Genomic DNA, 17,927 nt, shown 5'->3' with positions numbered 1-17,927 from the left:
GTGTGTGTGGACTACTGCACGCTTTTGCGAAATCCCGAAGTGGAGTTTATTGGTCATTGGAACGGTGATGCACGTCACCCCTTTGTCAAGTGGGTATTTTCAAACCCTGGAATGGATTTAGGGGAGCATCAGAGTGTTTGTGTTGGAGCGCCTCAGTGCGGCTGCAGAGTTCATGTGCAACCTCTTGCATGCGATGTTTCGCGGGGGTCCAAAAGGGTCCGCGATGTTTGGCGGGGGTCCCGACACTCCCAGGGGACCCCGGGGTCCCCCATATTGAATATCAGTGTTGCCACATTTGCGCCAGAAACAAGCAAACACCTTCATGAAAAAAAAAAAAAAACAGCCGAAGGGGTCCGCCATATTCCAGGGGGGTCCCAACACTCCCAGGGGGTCCGCGGACCCCCATGTAAAAAAGAAATATAAACATTTTTTTCAATTTATTTATTTTAATTTTTTTACTTTTGGAAAGTTCTATCCCACCATTTTGGTACCCCAAAATAAGCGCGCCATCACAGCCCTAGAGCCCCGTGCGCGGCTGGGTACGCCCCCTGAGACTCTAGTTTATGTACAATTTGAATATATTGTTTACTTAAATATCACTGTATGCATCTGCCATTACCATCACACAAAGCATTTTAGAGAACAATAACGTTTTTTTTTCACTTAGACAGACAAGAGAGACGTTAATACAATGAACTGCCGTCTGATATGATGTAATGTAAAAACTATTCACCTGAGGAATGAGAATGCATTTGAATAACGAATTGGATAATGTTTTAAACCAAACTAAACCACTTGAACCCCAGCATCCCTATTCTGGGGGGAACGTTCACCAAAAATAGCCAATCTACAAGCTGACAAGGCGTTGTCAGCTTGTAGATCTGCTATTTTTGGTGAAGAAGTTTGGTGTAGAGGCAAAAAAAATAAACACCAAGTACAGAGCCAAATGTCTAATGATTAATGCTTTGATCTCAACGTCAATTTCAATGTTATCCGAATGATAAATGCAAAATGTATAATGCTATATAGCCTACTAAGCACATGCTACCCCTGACATTATGGTAGAGTATATAGACGGGTTTCCTGTTAGTAAACATGAGAGGAATATGACCGCGCAGAGGAGGGGGAAGCCTATGGGTGCGTTTGGAAATTACGCACCGGAGCACACTCGCCTATTAGTTTGTATTGGCCAGTGCGCTCACTGCCGCTCAGGGCTGTATTTTCGAACGCGCCTTTCACCCGGGCATGCGCAGATTGCGCATTCTGCTCTGTGATGACGTTGCGCGGAAATCCGTCTATAGGCTATAAACATGAATATTATTGTATTGCTCAATGATGGGTTTGCGTCAAATCCTATGTTTAGCTGTTTGTCCAAAGAAGAAAAGAAACCATAAGGAACATTAAGTCAGCCGAGGAAAGCTCTCGTTCTGCAATGACAATGACTGTGGTTTGTTCAGGTTAATATTAATGTTGCATTATCGTTGAACAAGCGGTGGCTCGTGGTAATTAAATGCTTTGATCATCTCACTTCAATTTTAACGTCTTATCTGAATGACAGATACAATGAATACAAGAGTTGTTAAGTTACGTTTTATGGTACAGTAGGTTATATATGCTACAAGCAAGCAGAGCCATAGTTGAACAAAGTTGGCTTGGGCAGGAGTCGATACCGTTCTCACAGTGCTTTTGGTTTTCTGTGATTGGCCGAACGTTGATATTTTAGTGCTGCAACCTCGACAATCAGGCGATGTCTTTGGCACAGTCGGTATACAGCACTGCCGCCTCACAGCTAGAAGGTCCTGTGTTCGATTCCTGGCGGGGACGCTGTGGGAACTGGGGGCATGTCTTCTCCTCCGCGTCATCATTTAAGTGGTAGCCATACTAACCTGAAACAATGAAGTACAATGCTAATGCTAATGAAGCACAATGCTGTGAGGCAAAAAGGCTGCACCTTCATATGAAGAAAACTGAGGCAATCTACTCTTTTTTTTGTGTTGGCATGTACTATTATTAAGGGTCATTGTCCATGCAGTGGCGCCGGTGCCTGTTTAATTAAAAGACACCGCCCCCCCCATGATTCAGTCCAGTCGAGAAAATAAAGATTTAGTCCAGTCCCCCGCACCTCGCGACCATCGCGAGGTGGGGGGACCCAGGCTGTGTCTCCCCACCGTAGCGGGACACAGGCTGGGTGTTCCCACCATCTACACCATCTACACCATCTACAATTTGCAACCTGCACTGGGACAGCAAGTTGACACCCATGCTCAGCAATGTGCACCAGTTGGAGGAGCGTTTGACAGTGGTGGTTGGATATGTGGAGTGGCTCAAAATGCTCTATTATTGCCCAGCTGACATACAAGTTGCTGAAGGAGTGGTGCTGCACTGCCACATCAAACTCCAGCCATCTCACATCCAGCTGTTACTTGGTTGACCACTGCTCTGGTCGGTGTGCTGGTAGGCTGCCCTAGCGCTGCCCTCCGGACAGAGAATCCGCCTGATCTGTGCTCCCGCCCCCGCGCCCCTCCTCCTCCCCAATGTGCAGCATTGAGAGCTCTGACGTCACAACATTTGGAACGCCCATTCGTGCTGGTTGGGTAGGGAAATAACCCACTTCCTATTCCAGGAACGTCAACAGGCTGGTCCAGGCTCTATTTTTGAGCAAAACGCGAAGGAAAATAAAAGCCTGGAGATCAAGGCTAGTGTTTTCGCATCACATTGGTGAGGTGCCTCCTCAGCTGCATTTTCACAGACCTCAAGGTGGAGACGCCAGGCTCACCAGAGGTTATCTTGTTGTGTCTGCGGGACAACTGACACCTGCTGCTGCACTTAATGTAGTGGCCCATTTGTCTTGCTTACATTCCTGCCAACGACGAACAAACGTTCCTGGCCAAGTTATGTGCTAAACTCATCGTGTGCGCTGTAAAAGTGATTGACTACAAGCGAGGCGACTACCACGAGTTTGAGCTGTCTTGTGTATCTGGTTGCAGATGATGCAGCATAGTCTCCAGTAACCTTTCAATAGCCGCGAGCGCAGCAAAAGGCACGATGAATGGTCAAGCTGCTCTACACTATCAAGCTGGCAGAATATCGCCTTGCTTCCTCAGGGCAGGGCACCATCACCACATGGCAGCAGTTATGCCAACTTCATAACGCACATCTACTCAACATGGTGGCTAACCTGCGAAGCAGTGGTAGATGCTGCCTGGAATGACCTCACACTCGACTCTACCACCAGCTGTACACGTAGTCTGTTGACGAGGGCATCGCAGCATAAGCGATGACAGTGCTGGAGAGGAGATGCTGCCTAGCACTTGCAAATTCCATTTTGTAGCACAAGCTCATCTTCCCATGCAAGCCTCACAGCTGTACTTTGGCGCTAGCTTCGTCAAGCCAAAGTTTCCAGCCTGGTTGGCGAACCTCGCCAACCTATACTGCTGGTTTAGCATGCAACAGCTGTGCATCGATCCAGCATTTCTCTCACTCGATGTAAAGGATTGGGCTACTAGTGCAGCATTCCAGGCAGGTGTGGTGAATGTATGTGCCATCACCGCTGTGAATGACTGCGCCGAGCATGGTGTCAAACTCATAAGTGAGCAGCACTTGCACCTGAAATTGTCAATGATCTCCAGTGACAATTTCAATTTTGCACTGAAAATCTTTCTTCTTCATAAACACATTTTGCTCTTTTGAAAAACATGTTTTCAAAAACTATTTGTTGCATTCTTTAGAAGCAAGCTATGCTAAGGTGCCTTAAAATCAACGATGTGCATGTTAAATAGTTATGTGTTTTATTACAGAGGTGTAGTAGTAACATACTGTAATAAAACACGTTTAATCTAAATCTGGGTTTCAAACTGCTTCACCTTTATGCTTACCAGGTATAGGACAAGAGAATGGCCAGGTGACAATTGAGTACTACTCCCAACTGAAGACGTTCTACGTAGAGGTGGGAGATGTTGACAGCCTCTTCTAGAAATGCACATCGCTGGAGTCGCTTTTTTAAATTTTAAAGACAGATTTGTGCTCCATCGTACGACGGTGTCACATGCCAAAAATCTGCCCGATCTGCTATTCCCGGTACGCAACACTGTTATACGACGGAGCATAAATTAAGCATGTGACACAGCTAGTGTACCAGACATCTCAGAGTACCAGACTAGGATAACTGTTCAGGTTTACACACTGTGAATTTGCATTTTATCATAAATATAAAACACCAGTCTGTACACATTAATGTAATCATAAATAGGCCTACAGTTCATAGCTACAGTAAAAACTAATTTAAGAACTTTTTGGTAACAAATATATTCAACTATTGTATATTTACATTTTGTCTGCAATACAATTATGAAAACAATATTAGCACATATAATCGCTTTATAACTTGGATGAAGATGAATATTGGAGAAAACTATTAACTCTATACTCATTTCTGTCACACTGAAAATTAGTTCATGGCATTGCTAAACTATGCATCATGAAGTCATTGGTGTTTTTCTTGCACGGAATAATCCACATAGTGGGAAACAAGGCTATGGGAGGATGAGCAGCAAGGGACATGGGACATGGTGTTTCAACAGAAACACAGAAGGATGAGCTCTGACTTTGACCAGCAGTTATAAACACGATATATTTGCATGTTCTCCCCGTGTATCCTAGGGTAGTTAATACCCTCACAAAAACATGTAGTAATCCTGGTCACTATACTGCCTCCCCCTGGTCAGCCGGGGTGCCTGATGGAGGGGAAGGGAACTGGTTGGAATAACGTGTTCCTTCCACGCGCTACGTCCAACCAGGGAAACTCACCCCTGTCAGGTGACAAGAAGGTCAGTTGGCTCTCATGCATTGAAGGTGGCATCAGCTCGGCCCTGGCCTCCCTAAGCTGGTGGGGGGAGTGTAGTGCCTAGGATCACAACATAAATGGCTCTCACGTGCACGCTGGTTGGTAGTGTTATGAAACTTTCATACAGAGCATATTGTTTTCAGGCCTTTTGACCATGAAAATGTCACATGAAGCAGCTTTAACTTGTTGAAACCGGGAGCCTTAAAAAAATAATGAAATTAGAAAAATTATAGCTTACGTGTACATTTGCCAAAAAGTGCTATATTTTCGTATCTACTGTATACTGTAGGTCCAAAATAACCAAGCATAGCCTTTTAGGGAGGGTAATAAACGTTTCACCAACTTTTATTTACAGAAAATAGAAGTTTGCTTTTCATGTACTGCTTTTGGTTTAATTTGGTAGAAAACTAAATGTATTACTTACATGGTCATTTCATATCAATTTATATATTTTTTTATTAAATGAACAGTAATTGCATTATTGTTGTAATTCTGCTACTATGACTTGGTGGGACCACGGCCCATGATGGACTTCTTAGTGTTTCTCTCAGGTTTCAAAAGCATTATATAACACTTTGGTCCAAACAGTGCCACCAAAAGGCCAAAACTAGATGCTAAAATAGCAAATACCTCCACTACATCTGCATATTTGCCTGGAGAGCTGATATATGCTGGGATGAAGGCTATCCACACGGCACAGAAGATCAACATGCTAAAAGTGATTAACTTGGCTTCATTGAAGTTGTCTGGAAGATTCCTTGCCATGAATGCTAGGACGAAGCTGAGGAGTGACAGTAAACCAATGTAACCTAGTAACACTGCAAAACCAACTGTTGATCCCACTTCACACTCATAGACTATCTTATCACTGTTGTACTGTGTGTTTTTATGAGGAGTTGGTGAGGCAGACACAAGCCAGGCTGTGCAGATTATTGCCTGGATGGAAGTAAGAGCCAGAACTGTTCCTCTCTGCTGCATAGCACCAAAGCACTTCATAATGTCTGCACCCCCAGGCTTGGAGGCCAATGAACAGAAGTGAACACATGAAACACAGTTTCAGTGACAGCAAAAGTTGGAAACTGAGTTCTGAGTTGTTGGCGCGTACCATGGGTGTGTCACGATGATAGACAAAGATTCCCATGACAATGGCACAGATAAGTGTGCCTAGCAATGAGTTGGTTGTCAAGGCAATACCCAGGGCCTCATGGTAGGAGAGGAACTCCACACTCTTAGGGACACAGTGGTCACGCTGTGGACTGGACCAGAAGTCCTCTGGACAACTGGTGCACTCTGTAGAGTCTAATAAAGAAGAGAAGATTAAGGGACAGACAAGTACAGTATCATTCTAAAGATAACCTACTCTACATACATAATGTAAAATTACCAGTCTCATTGCTGATCTCTCCCTCAGAGCAAGCAATGCAGTCAAAGCAGCAGACAGGTTCTCCTTTCCTTCTGGCCACACGGGTTCCAGGGGAACAGCTCTCACTGCACACTGACCGAGGAGGCTACAGAGGAAAGGAACAATGATCAGTTTCAGTCTGACTTACATTCAGAACCCTGAGCTCAACATTTGTTATTTTAGAAAGCCAAAGTGACCTTTTTGGTTTCAAAGTTCCAGAAGATTTTGTCTTCATCAAGGATGAGTTCTTCATATCCGGAGGCTGACTTCTTGACCACACCCACATTGTGAACCTTTATGCTTCCATCACGGAGCCACACCCAGTTCATGACATCATAGATTGGTAAAGGATCACCATTCTCATCAAATGATACATCATCACCATTTGATGTGGTGAAGTTGACCTTTTCCAGGTAATACACAAGCTAGAAATTGTGATGGGGGAAATTATGAAGAATTTAAAGGGGATTACCACTCATTGTCAACACTGAACTATGTCATCCTACTATAATTCTAGTAACCTCACGGTGGTAGGTAGCTGTCTTGGGTGGACTCTTGATCAAACTGCGCATGCGTCGTTGCCAGGTTTCGCGAGAGAAACAAGCAGCAAGGTCTATGAAAACAAGGCCAAACCAAACAAACCCTACAAGCAACGAGGTCTATGAAAAGAAGGCCAAACGAAGCGCCTTCACACATATACCTTGCCTCGTGGAAAACAGCCGATCTACAAGCTCACAACGCGTCCCCACACCCACCTGCACTTTCACAACCAACGCCAAAACACAATACCACCAATATTGCCCCTAAAGCGCTTACAATATGCCTACATGGCAACTTAGCCTGCTTCAACACCATAGACCCCGCCCACTCTCTGAGTGCAATTCTTCTTACTGTGGCAAGTAAACGCACCAGACTTTTTTCGCACACACGATGCACATACGCACACACGCGCACTTTTAGACCCAGTCCTATTTTAAAAGTCTGCGTATGTGCGACTCGCGTATCCGCGCGCCTGGTGTAGCCGCTATCATTGATAATCACTTGGATCTAAACAAACGCGCTGTACGCACACGCTCGATTTGAAAAGCCTGGTGTCGATCGGCTGCTACGGATCTGTGTGTGTGTGTGTGTGTGTGTGTGTGTGCTTGCGACGGGACCCGGGGCGAGGGGGGGGGGGGGGGGGCGAGTAACATGCCTACTTCATTCTCCGTGCTGATATATATATACATATATATATATATATATCCGCCCGTGGGGAGGGGTGACCGCGGGCCGGGGGGTGCCGCGACGGGACCCACGGGGGGGAGGAGGGGGAGGCGCCACGACGGGACGCGCGCGGGGGAGAAACCGCGCGACAGGACGTGCATTAACCCCAAGTTTGCAACTACTTTCGCCTGCGCCCTTCACCGGGTATGGTCTAGTTTATATAAATTATGGCAGATTTGCTCTAACAATTATATTGTTTACATTCTATCTATGTGATTACCTTGCTTATTGTAAGTCGCTCTGGATAAGAGCATCTGCTAAGTGTTTAAATTGTAAGTTGATTGTACATTGTAAGTGGTCGTGTGTGTGTGTGTGTGTGTGTGTGTGTGTGTGTGTGTGTGTGTGTGTGTGTGTGTGTGTGTGTGTGTGTGTGTGTGTGTGTGTGTGTGTGTGCGTGTGCATGTGCGTGTGTGTGTGTGTGAGTGTGAGTGTGTGTGGTTCAAGATTTTCAAGTGGGCCCTGATCCCACCCCTGCTCTAAAGCAATGATCTATCTCTACTATCACAGTAGAGCTTTTAACTTTTTATTGTCCCCGCCAGGCTGAAAGGCAGGAATGGCGAGAGAGTATGTTTTACCCCTTGTCCGTCCGTCCGTCCGTCCGTCCGTGTGTCCGTGTGTCCGTGTGTCCATGTGTCCGTGTGTCCGTGTGTCCATCTGTCTGCGAGCGGCTAATGTCCGAAACCGTTGGCCCGGTCGCTGCAAAATTGTGCACACACACTCCCTGGATACCAATTCAGAACCTCTGCCCCAATTATTTTACATGGCCCTGTTATAGCGCCACCAGGAGGCCAATTTGTGCAAAATCCATTTTTTGATATTACTCCTACAGATTGTATCCAAACATCACGCAAATCAGTACAGAGTATCTCAATATTCATGTGATCAACACGGATCTGTCTGATTTTCCATATTCCATCCCGATTGGCTAAGGTTGGCTTCCAAAGTTAGGATTGGTCCATTTTGAACTAAATGCCTCAAATCATGAACGCAGCTTGCAATTTCCGTGAAATTTCACACGCACATTCCCCCTATGCCGAGGAAGAAATGCCACTTGGATTTTTTAAAATCAGCCTCATGGTGGCGCTATAAAAGGCCAAATTGCATTTTTAACTTTAACTGCACCGATCTGCGTGAAACTTTGCACGCATACTCCCTAGAGGCGAAGGAAAAACATCTGCCCTGCATTTTTCACATTAGCCTTTTATAGCACCACCAGGAGGCCGACTTATGTAAAACACATATTTTGAGATTAAGCCTTCAGATTTTATCCAAATTTCACGCAAATCGGTATAGATGATCTCTATAGTCATGTGATCAAGATGGATCTGTTTGATTTTTCATATTCCATCCTGATTGGCTAACATTGACTACTAAGGTTTGCAGGAGTGGCCCGTTTTGAACAAAATGCCGCAAATCATGAACGCAGCGTCCGATTGCGGTGGAACTTTGCGTGTACATTCGCACTACGTTTAAGAACAAACGCCACCCTTTTAACATTGCCCTATTATAGCGCCACCAGGCGCTCCTACACATATATCCCTTATATTGCTCCTACAAATGTTGTCCAAACATCATGCAAATCAGTACACACTATCTCTATAGTCAAGTGATCAAGATGGTTCCGTCCATTTTTAGCGGTGCCAACCGCTCTACACTTGACTTTGTCCGTATGTCCGTCCGTCCGTCCGTCCGTCCGTCCGGATGAGCACGGGATGAGCACGGCAAAGAAGCAAAACATACAAACACACGCGCACACACACACACACACACACACACACACACACACACAGACTTGGAGATTGCCTATGCCATCTCTCCTCTCATTGGCCACACGTGCCACTGCTTATCAAAGAGGGGTCCAGGGACCCCAGCGTATGAGCACGGGATGAGCACGGGATTTTAAACAGCTATAACTCCAGTTTCCAGCATGCCACCAAGTCCAAATTCAGTATGTGGACTTAGACCACCAATAGGGACGAGCATGCATTGCTGAAGCCCCGCCCCCTCTGTCCAGGGACCCCCAGCGTATGTTATGTCCGTCCGCCCGTATGAGCACGGGATGAGCACGGGATTTCAAACAGCTATAACTCCTGTTTCCAGCATGCCACCAAGTTCACATTTAATATGTGGACTTAGACCACCAATAGGGACGAGCATGAATTGCTGAAGCCCCGCCCCCTCTGTCCAGGGACCCCCAGCGTATGTTATGTCCGTCCGCCTGTATGAGCACGGGATGAGCACGGGATTTTAAACAGCTATAACTCCAGTTTGCAGCATGCCACCAAGTCCAAATTTGGTATGTGGACTTAGACCACCAATAGGGACGAGCATGAATTGCTGAAGCCCCGCCCCCTCTGTCTTCCCATTGGCTGGCCTTTAAACAGCCATAACTCAAGTTCGCAGCATGCTACGGAGTACAAATTTTGCACATGGACTAAAACCACCAATAGGGACGAACTGTAATTACTTAAGCCCCGCCCCCTCTGTCTGCCCATTGGCTGGCCTTTAAACAGCCATTATTCCAGTTTGCAGCATGCTACCAAGTACACATTTGGTAAGTGGACTCAGACCACCAATAGGGACGAACTGAAATGACGAACTGAAATGAGTTAAGCCCCGCCCCAAAGGCACCGCTTCCTTCACACAGGGTGTGATTTTTTATATTCCATTCTGATTGGCAAATTCTGAACATTGCTGGCCACAATAGGCCTTTTTCTAGTTTCATTTTGTTTCGATCAATGTCAACAGTATCAATAGTACAATCATTATTGTCTCCACCAGGCCGAAAGGCATGGCGAGAGAGTATGTTTTACCCCCTGTCCGTCCGTCCGTCCGTCCGTCTGTGAACAGCTAATCTCCCGCACCGTTGGCTTGATCGCAGTGAAACTGTGCACGCACACTCCTGGATGCCAATTCAGAACCTCTGCCCCAATTTTTTCACATGGCCCTGTTATAGCGCCACCAGGAGGCCGCTTTTTACAAAACCCATTTTTTCACAGTACTCCTACATATTTTGTCCAAACATCACGCAAATCGGTACGCAATATATCTATAGTCATTAAACGAAACAGGTCTTTCGAATTTTTCATATTCCACCCTGATTGGCTAAAAATGGCTTACAAAGTTTGCAGGACTGCTCCGTTTTCAACAAAATGCCTCAAATTATGAACACAGCATGCAATTTCCGTGAAACTTTGCACGCACATTCCCACTATGCCGAGGAAGAAATTCCACTTGAGATTTTTCTAATCAGCCTCATGGTGGCGCTATAATAGCCCGATTCGTGTTTTTACCTATAACTGCACCAATCCGTGTAAAACTTTGTATGCACACTCCCTAGAGGTCAAGGAAAAACCTTTGCCCTGCATTTTTCACATCTACCTTTTATAGCGCCACCAGGAGGCCGACTTATGTAAAACATATTTCTTTATATTACTCCTTCCGATTTTATCCAAATTTCACGCAAATCGGTACACATGATCTCTATGGTCATGTGATCAAGACGGATCTGTTTAATTTTTCATATTCCATCCTGATTGGCTAAGATTCACATCTGAAGTTTGCAGGAGTGGCCCGTTTAGAACAAAATGCCGCAAATCATGAATGCAGCGTCCGATTGCGATCAAACTTTGCACGCACATTCACACTATGTTGAGGAACAAATGCCACCCTTTTAACATTGGCCTGTTATAGCGCCACCAGCAGGTCTAATTTAGCAAAAAAAAAAAATTGAACAAAATTCAAATCCTCGAACCATGAATGCAGTGTCCGATTGCCTTGCAAGGCCTAAGAATAAATGCCACCCTTTTCACATTGGCCTATTATAGCGCCACCAGGAGGCCACGATAACCTACCTGACCTGGCGGAGACCTGTGCTCCGAGGAGCACTTTTTCTAGTTCATAATACATTCATATATTTCATCCTACTGTGTCCATTTTTCATGTTTTTTACCAATGTCATATTTACATAATGTCACTTTTAGTATAGATTTGAGTCCAACTAGAAAGAAATAACAGGTAAACAGTGAATTAATAACTCCAATCTCCCCCGCCAAATCAAACTCAGCTTCTTCAACGCGACAGTAGAGTCCGTTCTTCTCTATGGCAGTGAATGCTGGACCCTGAAACCAGCCCTTGAGAAGTCCCTGGACGGGTGCTACACCAGGATGCTGCGTGCAGTGCTTAACATCAGCAAGAGTGCGCATGTTACCAACAGAATCCTGTATGAGGGAATACCAAGGGTGAGCGAGAAGATTGCTGTAAGGAGAATGAGACTAGCAGGACACTGCCAAAGGCACCGAGAGCTGCCAGCCAGCAAACTGGTGCTGTGGGAACCAACACATGGGCACCGGTCAAGAGGACGCCCCACACTAACATATGTGGACACGCTCGAGAAGGATGCAGGAGCCCATAGCACCAATGAGCTGGCCAGATGTATGGAGAATCGGGATGACTGGAAGCAACGATGGAGGGCTCGTCTGAGGACGACCTAGAGAGAGAATAACCCACCTGCCATATCTGTATTCTCTGCAAACTGGCACAGCTGTGCCCAATGAAAGGCCCTCTTCCTGGCATACATTGCAACATGTCATGGAGGGCATGGGCCAGAGCATACACAGCCTTGTACACATTATACTCTATCCTGAGGTCAGACACATCCAACAGTGAAGTTTCTGCTGTTCCTAGGTCCTCTTGTCCAGTACACACCCCTCCACCATTATCCACCCACTCTGTAGGAAGGGGTGCAAACTTACACTGAAATGTGTGCTCCCAAAACTGCCTTACCTGAAGAAAGAAACAATTTAGACTTAAAAATAAATAAACCAGTTTAATATGAAATGAACCAAAATACTCACAATGCTATTTTCATGGCTGTTGTCAGGGTCATTGTCAGGATGTATTTTTAACAAGAAGTCCTTGAGACCTGGTATCTCTCCACGACGGATGGCAATACCCAGGGTGCCTCTCAGGTACGGCATGAAGTTAGGAGTCTGGAGTATGGCCGATGATGTCCAGCACTCACTGGCCATCCATTGCAGACCTGTCACATTCTGCTTTACCATCTACTGTGTTGAACAAAATATATTAGTATATGTGAGTTCTGTTCAACAGAAACCTTGTATGTCCAAAACTGAACCTGTGTTCAAATGGACCCAATAGTTATTATTTAGTGTCAAGCTCTTGTTAATACTTTTCATAGGTTCAAAACCCACAGACAGACTTTTTTAAGAATTGGTTTTAGCGGTAAGATGTTTGATTGGTGTTATTAGTTCTGTTTGCTAATTGTATACAGAAGCACTGAGATCAAGGGAAATAAGAACATGTGTAAATTAAGCACACAATTGCTGAGCATTTAAATTGATGAATCTAGAGAGTGGTTAAATTGCATTGCGTTTTGTTTTTCTGAACAAGTGTGTACACTTCAATATAGCTAATGTCACATTCCTTATAATTATGAATGCATCATGAATAATAAACCAAACCTCCTCCAGGAGTTTAGCCATACAGCTCTCAAATACAAATGCAATGACCACACGAGCTGTGGATTTCTTCATCACAGAGACAATCCTCTGAAGTTCATCTGGGTCAGAGTTCTTGGGCACAACCTCCACATAAGCTAGACAAGCCAAACCAGACTGGGCCAGCGTGGCAGCTCAGACTGGAAGGATCTGGCAGCATTGTGTCCATAGTCATCATCAATCACCAGCATTCCTACCCAGGTCCACCTGAACCACCTCATAATCTGGAGCATAGCTCGCACCTGGTTGGATATAATGGAGGGATACGTGCTTAGGCTACATTATTCACATAGTGAATCAATGAATCGCAGATTCCACAATAGAAAAGGTCTAATCATTCTCTTTTGATGCTGTCAATAAAGACCTTCAGCACCAGCAGCAATACTAACAAGATAATGCAATACTGTAATATACTCAATAGAGGGAGGTATTTGTCAAGTGTGTGGAACATGTACAGTACTACTACAGTGATTCTCAAAGTGGGGTCCAGGGACCCCCAGGTTTCTTTGAGGGAGTTCTAGGTTGGTCCACAGCAAATTCAGTTAATAGCATCAAAATACGTTTAACCACTTTATCCCTATATATATTGGCTATTTGAAAAGAGCCAAAATACAAGCTGAGATTGTTGATCTTTATTATTTTTTTTATATAATCTGTGAACATTTTGATGTGGAAACATATGACAAAACATGAAAAAAGTATATGAGAACCACTGTACTACTATATACCAACATATCTATCTACAGTCTATATACATTCACCTGGAAGGCGTCACTTGGGATTGTTCTAAAGAAGGATGGGAACTGGTTATGGTCACTCAGACAGGCGCAGGTGGAAGAGTAACTGACCTACAAAAGGTGCAACACATCGGTACTCTAATATATTAAATCATCTCTCAATGTACAAAACGATTACTTTTCAGGAAATGGGGGATCCAATGTAGTTATTTAGTCACAAGCTGTTAATACTTTTAATTGATTCAATATTTACAAAACCCACAGAAACACTTTAACCTTTACACTTAAACATTTTTACCAAATACCAAGAATAGCAGATCTAGAAGCTCACAACGTGTCATGTTGTGTCAGTATGTGAGCTTGTATATCGGCTATCTTTGCGGCTATTTTCGGTACTTCTGTGTGACAATGTAGTATGACGAAGTTCTATGTCTTTCAAGCTGTAACAATGACAATGCATTATTTATCATATTTATAAACAACGAAGTAACCAAAATTAGGCTTAAAATATGTCATGGTAAAAGGGGATTCAAATAGGAAACTTACCTGGGGCACTCTGTATAAACCTAATATTCTAGCAATAGCAATGGAATTAGTTGAGGAATATGCACCCGCAATTCCTAGCACTGGAGGGGAGCCAACACATCTCTCATTCAATTGAATCTGCTCCTCTCTCCCAGTGACCAATGACAATGTTGTACGGAATGTAACTCCAAGCGAGATACATGTATCATAGAGACTATATCCTAGAGTCACATTGGGTAGTAGGCTGCTGTTTCTGTTGATTTCATTAATGGCAAAGGCCATGGTCTGTGCACACCTAAAGCCTTCAAGGTGAAACCTAACACAAAAATCCACTGTAACCATACATGTTTATTTTGGTAGAAATATCAACAATCAACGAATCCTATAGGTAGGCTACTATCAATCAAAACAAGTTACCTACTGTCTTGCTTGCTATTGTATTTGTGATACTCACCCAAAGCAAATGGGCTCCCGTTGTTTGGAGGTGAAAGACAACTCAGAGAAGACAGAGTAGAGGTGGATATGAAACAAGCCACCCAGAATAAAGTCTCCAGCCTTATAAACTCTGTTCAGATTAAACTGTTCCTGTAACTCACACGAAGAGGAAGGTGAGGAAGACAAAGCAGAGAATGAAGAGAACACTATCAAGATCAAGTACATGTATGAAAGCAGGTGTGTGTCTAGTGAAATCCTCATGATTGTCCTCTTGTGTCCAACACCCCCCTCCCCTTTCTAAATCCATTGTCCAGTTGCTACATTTTATACACAGTGCTATGCCGTCCCCTGTACCACCTTATGGTATTACGTAATCTTTCACAGCACCCATCGTGGCAGAGGCAATAGAAACAGGGCTTGACTATCCCTGCTCTCTGTTGGTCATCGATCCCACTCATGTGTCCTTTTTTTTCTTATGTTAGTCTTGTTTCTGTATGTACAGTTGATCTTATTTTTTCTGTAATTTGTACCACCACCACCATCAGCAGCACTTTAAGCATTTTAAGTTCTTCAGCAGTTATTTTGTTTTGCCAAAACATTTGAAGGCCGTTTTTGTTCATTATTATTATTATTATTACACTTACACTTATTATTATTAGTATAACATTTATTATTATTGTGATGATTATTGTCATTCTGAAAATGTGTGGTAACAAAAACCATGTCATGTCAAGCCTACCCCTTTTCTGTGATAGCAACTTGAAACTTTTCACTGCTTCCAACTCCCTCTCCCATCTGAAATGAAGCGTATAGTACAGCAGATTAATGGCAAATTTCGAAAGAATCGTTCACGTTGTGATGCAAGCATGACATTTGGCACAAATACTCTCTAAGGGCCATTCTTATAGTAAAAGGCACTGGCCACTCAAAAATCCAAGATGGCAGCCTTTTTTTTTCAAGATGGCCGCCACCTTAGCGGAGCAGCTAGTGATATAATCTTTCAAGTTGTGATACAAGGATGACATTTGGCATATACTCCACTCTTGTGAAAAAGGGAGCTGGCCACCAAAAAAATCGACATGGCCGCCATTTTTCAAGATGACTTCCAGGAGTTCAACCAATATGTCTTATATAGTTTATTATATTGAATTTCATTGTACAACCAGGGGTCAATCCACCCAGTGTCAGCCAGAATCAGAAAGTCCAGCTGACTGGGGATGGAAGAAGTTTGGTGAAAAATGGACAGCCAATTCACCACTTGCAGAGAGTTGTCAAGTACTCACCAAATGTGCCTGCAAAAAAGGGTGCAGTGGAAGGTGCATATGCTTCAAATTGGGTTTTGTCTGCACAGCACTGTGCAGTTGCAAATGTGAGTAAAACTATTTGGGCTAAAATAACGTCTTGTAAAATGGTCACTATCTTGACATTTCATGTGTCTGTGATTGTTTTATTGTCAAGTGGCTTTTGGAGACTGCTCGTGGCAATGTGCATGCTTTTATGACCAACCAAATGCTGACATAACTTAACTGGTCCGCTAAGGTGGAGGCCATCTTGTAAAATGGTTGCCATCTTGAAAATTCAAGTGTCTGTGAGCGTTTTCAAGTGACTCATGTACACTGCTCCTACCAATTTTCTTGCTTGTATCACGACCTGAAAGATTATATCACTATCTGCTCTGCTAAGCTGGTGGCCATCTTGGATTTTTGTGTGGCTAGCACCTTTTCCATAAGAGTGGCCCTAACAGAGTATGTGTGCCAAATGTCATGCTTGTATCACAACCCGAAAGATTATATTACTACCTGCTCCACTAAGGTGGCGGGCATCTTGAAAAAACGCCATATTGGATTTTTGAGTGGCCAGTGCCTTTTTCCATAAGAGTGGCCCTTAGAGAGTATTTCTGCCAAATGCTTGCATCACAAAGTGAACGATTATGTCACTAATCTTCTTCACTAGTAGAACAAAATCCCATTTTAGAAAATATCCACAGACAAATAATTGCCTACATTGACTGCAACCATTTTTTTGTTTAGTAAGCGACTTGGAGTATTTATAAAAGTGATATATAAATTACATGTATCATTATCATTATTAGTAGCCTACTGATTGCACAAATTACTTACCAGGCTGGCTGCAGATGACATGACTAGCGCTGTCGCAGCTCTGCGACACTGCCGTCTGCACCTGCACTTCAGCTTGTTGCCTTCTAAAGTCCAGTAATAATCTGTCCTCGTTGAAGTCCAGCACTATTGGATGACGTATGGCAATGTTGTGCAACACATAAAATGCCAGGACCATACTGTAAGACCCCACCTGACTTGTCCAAGCAGCGGAAACCGCATTTTGAGCAAGCCAAGTGTTCGCTCGATGACAAAATATTATAGTTACATTTACGATGTAACTATAATATAACGTGTTACTCTTGATTACCAAGTAACACGTAATGTAATATACCTTTTTAAATAAGTAATAGGTAACTAGTAACTTATAACTCTCCTGATTAACTTGCCCAAAACTGGCCATAGGGACCGGTCGTAGCGACGTCACCGCGACGTCACAGTGTTAACCCCGCCCACTTTGGCCATCATCTTCAGTGGGTAGATTGACGTGCTGCCACAACACTCTGTGCTGGTCCTACAGTATGCTTGTTGCACTATGGAGATCAGCCGTATGGCTTGGGTGTCAGCTGATGAAATCACACAGATCACAGAGCAGAGCCCCGGCTAAGTGGCTAGCAGCTAAGCTAGCAGTTTGGATGGGACGTTTGTGGCCATATTAGCTAAATCTGGCATAAAAAAAAAAGAATGTCTATCGAATATCTTAAATACAATGAGATTGAGCTAACAGCTAAATTTTGTTTCTCTATGTGTCCAGTCTGAGAAACGTTGTCTAACGTGGGTGGCTCACGGTGGCTGAGTAAACAACCAGGGACTCTTGTCTGTTTGCCAGCAAGTGTTCAGACGTCGGAGATATCAAATAAATGTCGTATGGCTTGGGTGTCAGCTGACGAAATAACATAACCTTCAACAACATTCCCGAACACATATAAGCTCTCTACCTGTGCTCAAACGAGCATGACAGCACAATGAAAATATACACATCTGTTGTGTTCATGTTGTGAGTCTCGCAGTCAGAGCATCAGCGTTGCCATGTCGGCTTATTTTAAGCGACTTTGGGCTTCTTTTTCTGTAAAGTTGCTTGTA

At 44.0% G+C, this 17,927-nt stretch overlaps 1 pseudogene across 1 annotated transcript; it reads right to left on the bottom strand.

The window, feature by feature from the left end:
• Window positions 1–5,341: 5,341 nt before the first annotated feature.
• On the bottom strand, window positions 5,342–17,022 carry LOC311044862 (extracellular calcium-sensing receptor-like; annotated as a pseudogene). The gene is made up of 8 exons: window positions 16,848–17,022; window positions 13,228–13,272; window positions 12,995–13,128; window positions 12,436–12,574; window positions 12,021–12,241; window positions 6,443–6,670; window positions 6,228–6,351; window positions 5,342–6,142 (listed from the first exon to the last, which is right to left on the bottom strand). The product of its transcript is annotated as an extracellular calcium-sensing receptor-like (transcript).
• Between the last annotated feature and the right edge of the window lie 905 nt (window positions 17,023–17,927).

The sequence above is a fragment of the Gymnoscopelus microlampas genome, assembly GCF_963454915.1.
Source record: "Gymnoscopelus microlampas genome assembly, chromosome: 5".
NCBI classification, from domain to species: Eukaryota; Metazoa; Chordata; class Actinopteri; order Myctophiformes; family Myctophidae; genus Gymnoscopelus; species Gymnoscopelus microlampas.
Note: the sequence above shows the minus strand (reverse complement) of the source record. Positions and strands in the feature narration are given on the sequence as shown.